Consider the following 12,057-nt stretch of genomic DNA (forward strand, 5'->3'; position numbering starts at 1 on the left):
GTGTTATTTAATGTAGTTCATTCTTGAAAGAATTCTACCAAGTGAAGTCTTTCTGTTAGTAGCCATTATTAAGTTATATGGGAGTTTATAATATATTTATATAAGAAAAGAGAAATAGGAAAATTTTAATCTTTTCAAAAGAATAAATAGCTCATCTTTTCATGAAGATAAATTGGGCACAGAAATCCCTTTTCTCTTAGTGCAACTATTTATTTATAGAAAAGATATTTCTGTAGGTTCAGAAGCAAAATACGTAGCATTTATTTTTAATTCAAATTGTGTCTTCTTTAATTTTTATTTATTACTGAAAGTAAAGATATGGGAATATTCTAAGATTACAGAATTCATGTACAGTATTAATGTGACAGATTTTTCAACTTTGCATTCTAAAAATCATAGTGTTAAGTTGACCTCACAGCTATTGTGTTTAGATTAGATGACACATGCAAAACATTCTAGTCTTTCATATAATTGATAGAGAATTATTATTAATTGCTATATGCTTTTTAAATGTTCAGTTGATAATGCTTTCCTTAATTAACAGGGTTTTTTTTTTTTTGTTGCTGTTGTTCATGAGAGACTAAGAGTGTACGTGTCTAGTTTCTTCTTTTGTCTTTATAAAGTATAGAAAGCCTAAAATTAGGGACAGTTTGTGTAATCTGAAAACCAGGTTGCAGGATTAGTATATCCTTTCTCATTATTCTTCACAATATGCATTACACTTTTGTTGATGAGAATTCAAACAGCAAGGAGTTGCAACTGATCATTCTGAGATCAAACAGGTAGATAGCTGCTAAACTAGAATTCCAATATACTACCATGAGGCTGCAATAACCATAGTCTTATAAGCTGTCTAGGATTTCATAAAAATACATCTTTCATATATTAATGGTGTCAGTTTTCAGGAAATAGACAGAGAAAGACTGGTCTGCCTGAAACATGATGACATACAATTCTATTTTCTGAAGCTGCACTTCAAGTTGATGAAAATTCAAAGGCAAATTGGAATAGCATATGCTTTGCATAATAAAATTTTCATAGCCAAGAGAAAAACAAGGAACTGATTGGATTTTCTTGTCACCTACATTTACATAAACAACCAAACAGCATTATTTTCTATAGTACATGGAAGCCAGATGTATAAACAAAAAGTATTGGCTTCATAGAACGTGATTGTGATGATATTGAATGAGCCTTCTTTTTTTACAGAAATTTGTTTTAAGATTGGCCAAATCAATATTGTATGCTCGCATATAAAGTCTATGCCAACAAAATATGGAAATAATAGAAGTATATTTCAAAACATGTTTATAACAATACTTTTTAAATGTATACATTTCAGATGCTGTACATATCAAGTGACTTGGTACAATACTACATCAGAAAAAAAAAATGAAATAATGTGCTTATTCGGTTAGTAGTATGTAGAACCATAGATTTACCAAAACCCCTAATATCTATATGTGTAATGGTATGAAATTAATATTTTTATATAGAGATTATTTTAAAACTTTATCCATTTATTTAATTCTTAATTTTTCTCTAACTGTAATTTGTATTTGAAGTTTAATTTCAATATTTGTCTCACAGCTTTATCATATGACATGCAACATTCTAGTACTAGTTGAAGAACTCTGGACTATTTACTGGAAATATAAGCATTCTGCAAAAAATAATGAACATCATGAGTTGGGGAGATAGCTCAGTTGGTAAAGTGATTGAAGTACAAGCATAGCATGAAGACTTAATATCAGATACACAGGAACTACATAAAATAAATCAAAACAAAAAAAATTATGAAACAACAACTAAACATGTGATAGAACACATGTATGTCCCAAGACATGGGGAAGCAGAGACAAAAAGATTCTTAGGATCTATTTGCTGCTGATTCTAGCAACACTGACAATAATCCATGTTCAGGGAAATTATTTTTTCAAGACAATGCATCAAAATTATCACAGTAAAATGTGATAAAGGAATTACTCTTGCATATAGACATTGAATAAAGAGACTGTTATTCTTCCAAAAGAATCTTTTCTCTTAAATGATAATATATTCAAATAAGATTTCTCTCTCCCCACTTTAGGGCATATATTCTGCAGCTTGGATAGAATAAAATTCTTCTTCCAGTTGTCGGCAATATACATTTGAAAAATTAGTTAAAACCTTAAGCCTTATACCTTTACAAAAATTGAATATAGTATTTTGCTTGTATACGATGTAATAATGTTGAACATATTAAACATAACTTAATAGAAAAAATTAAAATATAAGTAGAGATTTAATACCCTATGAGCATATACAGGTGGAGGAAGTCCCTCACAGTCACAGTCATAGGGGAGGGGAGTAACGAGAAAATGGGAGGGAGGGAAAAATGGGAGGATACAAGGGAGGGGATAACCGTTGAGATGTAATATGAATAAATTAACAAAATAAAATTTTTAAAAAAAGAAAGAAAAAGAAAAAAAAGTAGTACTAATCATGAAAATTTGTAAAATATCATACACATTTTCTGAAAGAAATAAACTAAATTGTGTAGTACAGTTGAGAGTAATATTACCCCTGCTAGGGGTAAATCCAAGTTTTATCCTTTAAGATAAGATTTATAAGCTCTTCTAACCCCAATGTTTCAGCTTTCTTTGGATCAAAGTGGGAATAAAATAGCTATATTCTCTGGTTATCTAGTAAAATAGTTTTTCAAAAATCTGTTAATCCTGACCCCGTCTGTCCACAAGCATCAAACTTTTCTCATGATGTTTAATTTAATGTTCCAGAAAATCCTTCTGAGATAGGCATCTTTATTGTCAAGGTGACTCCTGATTTTTGTGCATATCAAGCAGGATTTCAAAGAAACAACGCAGTTCTAGCTGTACTGGTGTAGATTTCCAAGACAGGAAACATAGTTTGGCTGTTGAAGTCCTGAATACGTCTCCCCAAACAGCATGTATGTGGAAGTATTTCACTACAATTATCATCACCAGAAAGAGAACCAGGACTAAAGAGTTGGATCCCTCCAGTCTTCCTGTGCTATCTGCCAGGAAGAGCTGGCTATGATCCAAAGAAGACAGTTTGGAAACTACTGACAACACCTCCCTGGCTTAGGATATAGCATGTTGAGAGATAGATAGCAAATTGCATTACTCAAATTGTATGGTATTTATGTTCCCCAGCTTCCTGGTGAACCAAGTTTTAAAAACAAATGACAATCTCAAACTATAGCCTAACCTGTGGGAAACACTGCTAGAAGGCAAATAATATTTATCAGATATCCTGATCACGGCTCCTAAACAAGTCTATCAATTATAGAAATCTGTAGACAGAAGCATATTGGAAACTTCCTAATTTATCATTCATTTCAGTGGATCTGTGTATTACCAGAAATCATTCACATATTGAAGATTCTAATGGGTGTTAAACAACTTCCTCCTGTTATTTTTTAATTGTTTTTATTACTAATTTCATTTTACACCCTGATTGTACTGCACTCCCTTGTCTCTTCCCAGTCCTCCATCCTTCATTGGCCTCCATCCCTATCCCAAGCCTTCAGAAAGTGGGACCGTCCTCCCCTATCATCTGACCCTAACATATCGTCTCATCTGGACTAACTTGTCTGTGGCCTGGTAAGGCCGCCAGCAAAGGGGGAAGTGATCAATGAGTGAGCATCAGAGTCCATGTCAGAGATGGTCCCTGTTCTCCATATTAGGGAACCTACAAGGAGACTGTGTTGCTTATTGACTACATCTGTGTAGGGGGTCCAGACCCACAACATCAAGTTCCTTGGTGGTGCATCAGTCTCAGTAGCATCCACCTTCCCACATTGCCCAGATTTATTGACTCCTCTGGTCTTCTGGAGCTCCTATCCTCTAGGTCCTCCTATCCCCTAACTCTTCCATAAGGCTTCCTGCACTCCATCTCAAATTTGTCTATGAATTTCTGCATCTGCTTTGACCCCCATTGGTGGAGTCTTTCAGAGGACCTCTATCATAGGCTCCTATCCTGTTCCTTCTTTTCCACCACTTCTATTCTATTTGTGCTTCTGAGTGAGAATTAGGCATTGTCTTTAGGGCCCTCCTTGTTAATTAGCTTCTTTAGGTCTCTGCATTGTAGTGTGGTTATCCTGTATTATGTGGCTAATATCTGCTTATAAGTGAGTATATACCATGCATGTCTCCCTGATCTGGGTTACTTCACTCAGGATGACCATTTCTAGTTCTGTTCATTTGACTGACGTTTACAAGATTTCCTTGTTTTTAATAGACGAATAGTATTCCATTGTGTAAATGTACAAGTTTTTTAATCCATTTTTCCATTGAGGGATTTCTAAGTTGTTACCAGATTCTGGTTATTTCGAATAAAGCCGCTATGAATATCGTTGCACAAATGTTCTTGTTGTGTGGTGTCTCATCTTTCGGGCATATTTCCTTTAAAGGTATATCTGTATCTTTAGGTAGAACTCTTCCCAATTTTTTGAGAAAGCACTAGGTTAATTTCCGAACTGGTTGTACAGGTTTGCACTCCCACCCTAAATGGAGGGTTGTTCTCCGTTCTCCACATCCTTGCCAGCATGTGCTGTCACTTGAGTTTTTGATCTTATATTTTGGATATTAGCCCTTTGTCAGATGAAGAATTGATGAAGATTTGTTGCAGTGTGTAAGCTTTTTTTCTGTTGAGAGTGTCCTTTGCTTTACAGAAGCTTTTCAGTTTTATGAGGTCCCATTTATTAACTGTTGATCTTAGACCTTGAGCTGTTGGTGTTCTGTTCAGGAAGTTGTCTCCTGTGGAAATGAGCTCAAGGCTCTCCCGTACTTTTTCTTCTAATAGATTTAGTGTGTCTGGTTTTATGTTGATGTCTTTAATCCAAGTGGATTTGAGTTTTTTCAAGGTGATAAATAAGGATCTATTTGTGTTTTCTCCAAGTAGACATTCAGTTAGACCAACAACATTTGGTGAAGATACTATCTTCTTTCCATTGTATGGTTTCTGCTTCTTGGTCAAAAATCAGGTTTTTGAGTTTATTTCTGGATCTTCTATTCTAGATCAGGAATACAAAGTATATACCTAATCATAGTAAAGGAAATATACATTATATAGCCAGCATTAAACTTAATGGAGAGAAATTTAAGATAATTCCTCTCAAACCAGGGACATGACAAGGCTGTTCAATTTATCTGCATGTCTTCAATATAATATTTGAAGTACTAGCTACAGCAATTTGACAACTAAAGGAGATCAAAGGGATATAAATTGTAAAGGAAGAAGTAAAAGTATCACTATTTTCAGATGATATGATAGTATATATAAATAACCCCAAAGATTGCAACAAGGAACTCCTATAGCTAATAAGCACCTTTAGCAAGGTGGATACAAAATGAACTCAAAACAATATTTGCCCTCCAGTATACAAAAGACAAAGGGCTGAGAAAGAAATCAGGGAAACAACACCCTTCACAATAAATACACACACACACACACACACACACACACACACACCACCACCACGACCAAAAACACCAACACCAACACCAACACCACCAACAACAACAAAACCATAAAGCATCTTGGTGTAACTCTAACCAAGCAAGAGAAATACCTATATGACAAGTACTTGAAGTCTCTGAAGACAGACACTTAAGAAGATATCAGAAGTTGAAAAGATCTCCCATGCTTGATGATAGGTAAGATTAACATAGTAAAAATGGCCATCTTACCAAAAGTAACCTACAGATTCAATGCAATTCCCATCAAAATGCCAACACCATTCTTTACAGGTCTTGAAAGGACAATTCTCAACTTCATATGAAAAACAAAAAAAACCTTGAGTAGCTAAGACAATCCTATACAATAAAAGACAACCTGGAGTTAACTCCACCCCTGATCACAAGCTGTACTATAGAGCAACTGTAGTAAACATTGAATGGTACTGGCATAGGTACAGACCTTTGGATCAATGAGATTGAATTGAAGACCCAGAAATAAGCCTACCTCCTGTTCTTAAAAACATAAAAAGAAATACAGAATCACTGCTGTGTTTAAATGGATTTAAATCAATGATGCTTCTGTATCTATTAGATTGCACACATTGCTAATCATCTGTATTAATGCAGGTCTCCCATCTCTAAGTTATTTGTGTAAACTGTTGTCGTAAGCACTATTTCTTATACCCAAATCCTAATGATATAATTAAAATGACATGGGGAATGTGTAAACTGTAGAAAAGGTTTTAAATGCTACTTTGACCCAAGTCAAATCTGACATACTAAACTGGCCCATTGGTCTCATTATAAACAGCTTAACATATTGCATGAAGAATCTAGAGGGTAAAACAAATAACCTTACTCTCTATCACACTTTTTTCTTTTCTCTTTTGGCTCAGGGAAAATACTTCCATGTGTTATTACTTAGATTACAAAGATGTGTGGCCCCAGAGGTTGAAAAAATATTTTCAGATTTCACACTCACAGTGCTTCCAAGTCTATGTAATAACTTCTGGGGGAACTGTTTTTGGCAGGTGTCTTGCACCATTTTTCAGTGGAAATGAAAAACAAGGTAAATATATAAGGAAACTTTAGCTGTGCTTGTAACTTCAAAGAACAACGTTTCTATTCTTCTGAGCTCAATTTTCAAACAAAATAAGGAGCAGGCAAAGCAGAAATATATGCTTGACATAAGCTTGTAAGGTTGAGTCAGATTACACATATTACACAAATAGCAAAAACATATTCATAAGAAAACAAATTTTGATGTGTTTTGATTGCACCAAAATAATTTCTCACTTACCACTTTTTTATTAATTAATTTCTAATATAAGTAACTCCCTGGCAACTAGGAGCATCTTGTGGGATTCCACATTTTACTTAGGTTTCCAGTGTGTGCTGCTAAGAGTTGTGGGGGAAATACTGAAATTAATCCCTCATTGGGTATGATAGCTCAGAAACATGTTGAGGCTTACATAGCCAACTTTTGTTAAACTTCCTATATTTTCATGCAGGGAGGGGCATGGAGCAATGGCTTTTATGTTCTTACAGAGGACCAGAGTTTGATTCTAAACTTCCAGACACCAACATCACAACATCAGTCTGCTCACAGTGTTGCCTCTCAATCCCCTGCCCCCCCCCCCGCCATCTCTCTGTCTCTCTGTCTCTCTCTCTCTCTCTGACACACATATACACATACAGGATGTTTAAAATGATGAAAATAAAAAATCTTATAATACTTTTTTAAAGCATATAGAGATTCTTCAAATCTCAACTTGACTCAGGATTTCACTTCCTACCTCATTAATCAATTCTTAGGAAGAATGACCAACTCCTTTCATTTTGTTTAAAACAATAACCCAAGCATCTGATATCCACCCAAAACACAAGCACACGGAGGATATGTTTCCCATAAGCTTTGAGGTAAAGTCGTATTTTACATATTACTCTACTAGCATATATAGATGTTTATAAGAAAATAACTTTGGAGGCTGTTTTATTACACCAAATAACTTTTCATTTATCCTTTCTTTGAAAGAATTAATTTCTAAAAAAAATAAAAATAAAGAATTAATTTCTAATATAAGTAACTCATAGGCAACTAGGAGGAGCTGATATTCCTCATATTTGGTGATTTTTTCCAATGTGTGCAGCTGGGATACTAAGACTTGTGGAAAACAACTGAAAAAAGTAGAGATCTGCTTTATAGTTATTCTAGAACATGCATGACATTTTTGGTGGTGTAGACTGTTTAATGATTATTTGAGGGAAAAGTACAAATATGATATATGAGAGTCTCTCTCTCTCTCTCTCTCTCTCTCTCTCTCTCTCTCTCTCTCTCTCTCTCTCTCTCTCTCTCTCTCCCTCACCCCTCTCTCTCTCTCTCTCTCTCTCTCTCTATGTATATATATATATATGACATATACCATATATATGTCATATATATATATATGACATATACCATAAAAAGTTAAACACAGAACATGGTTTTATAAATAAAGAAAATTTAATGCTTTAGTTCAGAAAATAATCTATTGATGATAGGAAATATTTCAGATAGAGTTCTCTTTTAATAATTAAGTTGTTTGGGATAAGATTTTTCATTCATTGGGTAACAATAAACATCGAAATTTTATTCTAAGATGTATGCACAAACAATATTTTCCTTTCCAGAAGTAACTTCTTATTTCACATTTTTATTGTACATGGCTTGATGAGGAAAAATAATGGGCTAAATTTACTATGGGAATCTTTCTAAACAACAGTAACCCCTTAACATTGAGGAAGGGGAATGAAATGAAAAAAGCATGAAATAGTAAAAGTGGGGTTGTACATAGAAATGAATGTGAGGAAAGGGGCATCGTAGATACAGTGCAAGTACAGTAGTGTTTGTGGGCACTGAGAAAAGGAGACGATTCTGAATTTGTTTTCAAATGAATATGTGCTCCTTGTGGGATAGTATCTTATCACCTCCTTTCATCTCCCAGAGTCCCTGCTCTACTGTGTGTAGCATGGCCCTGCAAAATTATATTTACTCACCAACTAAGTAATTTAGCATCATAAGTAGAGGTCTTCTCCCTGGATTGCCTTAAGGTATGAATTAAAATGTAAACGTGTAAAATATCAATAAAGCTGACATAAAACTTTTTGTTCCCAAAGATAGAAAGCAAAATGAGCATGGCCTTAGGGTAATACACTATGCCTAACGGCTAACAAAGTCTCCTGCCACATATTATATTTGGAGTGTTATTACAGTTTGTCTATTAGATGTACAGTCCCCTTGAGATTTTACACAGTTTTGAACATAAATCCTTCAGCAGTTCACATTTTAGTTGATGCTGAAGAACATACTATGGCTTGAATTCTTAGGAATGGGACTAAGTACCAAACCATTTCTAGAGATACCTAATGTGAGTGTCAAATTACCAGCCTCCAACAAGCAAAAGGGAATGCTAATTAAAGGGGTAGGACATGTTCCAGTTGTTCTAATCAAAGAGAGCTTAATCCTTCCATAAGCTGGCTGGCTTTGTTGAAGGCAATTCTGAACAACCTTGTTACTTTTGATAACTGTAAGCCACTGACTCATGGCCCCTTGACAGCTAGCTGAGCATGTAATAACATTTCTCTGTATTTGGGGACTGGCTTAGCTGGCTTTATAATAGATTATTGTGGATGTTAAAGTGAAATGTTAGTCTTTCTTTAAAGCTCTGTATTCCCCGGTAATTAAGGTTATAAAAAGGGCACTGAGCACAATGCAGTTTCAAGGTCGCCAAACACAGATATAACAGCCTTCAGTTTGTGTAAATAAGGTATTAACCATAGGTTTATTCTTCAATTGTGTAATGAAAATAGGTTTTTTGAGAGCAGATTGATAGAGAAGAATTTTGAGGTGTGTAAGAAAAGTGTGTTTTTTTCCCCTTACTCCATCTAGCAAAAATTAATGTCTAGAGGAAAAATACAATTGACATTAAAGAAAGTCAGGGGAAAATATTCTTTAAGAATGTAACAGAAAGAAGTTGAATGCTATCAGTTAAAGGAAAAGGCAGATAGAGGTGCCAAGCTTCATCCCAAACAGCTGAAGCTGTTGGGTATAAGAAAAACCTTGGATAAAGCACAACCTTTGGCATGAAAATGCCTGCAGAGACTACACAAACAAGGGTTTCACTCTATCTTTCAAGATTGTGACAGTTATCGGTTGTTTGTGTTTCCAACTCATTGTAATTGGGGAAAAAGTTACAGGAAAAGTTCACCCAGGAGAGGCATGTAGCTGCTTGTTTCAAAGGAACCAATTGATGGGGCCTCATTCAACTTCAGGTCTAGCATTTGCTCTCTGTTTGAAGCAGATCCTTATGTGAGTTATTACAATAGGAAAAATGTTTCATTGCATGATTTTTTAAGAAATTATCCTTTGTGATGCTCAATTGCCATATAATTTAAGAAGGAAAAAAAAAGAGAAAGAATTTTTTTATTTAAGTATTGTAAAGGCAAAAACAACTCCCTATAAAGCAAAAGAGCCACACTAATAGTATAGAGTTCTACTGCAGACAGTCCCTAGAATCAGGAAAGTATAATTTATAGTGTCAGGAAGGCAATCATATTTTCATTCCACTGGATAAGATCAAGGCAGGTACTCCCCAAGGAGTGAACCTCTTTGCTTCAATTTTAAAGTGATGAAATAGAGGATGTGTGATGCTTTATAGTGCAGACAAAAATGTCACAGCAGTAATTGCTATGGGGGTGCTTAAGTACATGCCAAATAATATTATAAATTTTATTTCTCATGCATTAAGAATTAATTGTGTCAGTAGTTAAAAGAACAATTACAACATAATATGTACCTTTAAAAAAAAGATGGTAATAATCAAGAAAATCATTCAGATAACCTTTTGTGGAAAAGTAAGACTTTTCTTTTCCTTTCAAGGTATTTTAAATCTCTATCTCATATATCTTCTATGCTGAAAATCTCATTTTAGTCAAATTTCTTCTATAAAGATGTTATATATAATATACCAAAGGCTTCCATAATTTGTCAAATAAAACTATAATTTATAACATAATGGAGTCATTCAAAATTACATGATAGAACAAAATGAAGTTTGTATAATCTTCAAGAAGTCAAAGTCATCCTTAGCAATAACCAAGTGTCTTTTTTCTCACCACACAAATTTATTTAGTTCACCTTTTAAAATAGTGTAGGTACCTTATCCCATCTGGACTACTGCTTCTGTCTTGTCTTTCCTAGATGGTTCTCCAACACATGACTATAATAACCACACTAGTTCATGAAAATTTTATGAGAATTGTTAGGAAGGGTAGGTATGAACCTTATACTACTATCTGAAATAGAATAATGTTAAGAACAACAAGCATAAATAGTATTAGATTTTATTACAAATATATATCAGCAGGGTGTGATGGCACAAACCTTTAATCCCAGCACTCAGGGAGGCAGAGGCAGGCAGACCTAGGGACGTTTGATTACAGATTGGTCTACAAAGTGAATCCAGGACAGCAAAGACTACACAGAGAAATCCTGTATGAAAAACTTTTTAAAAGACTATGTATCTGGGAATTTAAATTGAGTATTACTGATAATGATAAATTAAAATCAAATTGATACTACTTTTCCCATTTAGGATAAGAAAACAAAAAATAGGTAGGATAAATGCAGCCTTTATATTCAAGGGTTGTTTGAAATGACTCTTCTGTTCTTTTCTTTTCTTTTTTAAATTAAAGTAATTTATTCAGATTACATCTCAATTGTTATCACCTCACTTGTATCTTCCCATTCCCCCTTGCTCCCACTTTCACCCTATTGCCCTTCCCTAGGCCTCTGACATAAGGAGACCTCCTCCCACACCATATGATCACAGCCTATCAGTTCTCATCTTAGTAGCCTGCTTACCCTTCCTCTGAGTGTCACCAGGCCTTCCCACCAAGGGGAAGTGGTAAAATAGGGGGCACAATAGTTCATGTCAGAGTCAGTCCTAGCTCTCCACACAACTGTGGAGAATGTGCTGTCCATTGGCTAGATATGAATAAGGGGTCTATGTTTACTACATGTATTGTCCTTGTTTGGTACAGTAGTTTGAACAGAACCCCTTGGTCAAGATCTGCCAGCCTTGATGGTCTTCTTGTAGGTTTCTAGGACCCTCTAGATCCTTCTATTTCCCCATTCTTCCATACCCTCCTCACCTGCAGTTGCAATAGGAAGTCTCAACATCTATGCTAATCTCCTGTTAAGTGAAGACTTTCAGGAGACATCCCTGTTGGGCTAGTGTCCAAATATAAGTGAGTATATACCATGTGTATCTTTTTGGGTCTGGGTTAACTCACTCAGGGTGATCATTTTTAGTTCCATCCATTTGCCTGCAAACTTGAGGATGTGCTTGCTTTTAATAACTGAGTAATATTCCATAGTGTTAATGTACCACCATTTCTTTATTTATTCTTCAACTGACAGACATCTATGTTGTTTCCAGATTCTGGTTATTATGAATAAGGCTGCTATGAACATGGTTGAATATATGTTCTGGTTGTGTGGTGGTGCATCTTTTGAGTATAGTTCACGGAGTAGAAT

Source organism: Acomys russatus, chromosome 18, assembly GCF_903995435.1.
Source record: "Acomys russatus chromosome 18, mAcoRus1.1, whole genome shotgun sequence".
In the NCBI taxonomy this organism is placed as follows: Eukaryota; Metazoa; Chordata; class Mammalia; order Rodentia; family Muridae; genus Acomys; species Acomys russatus.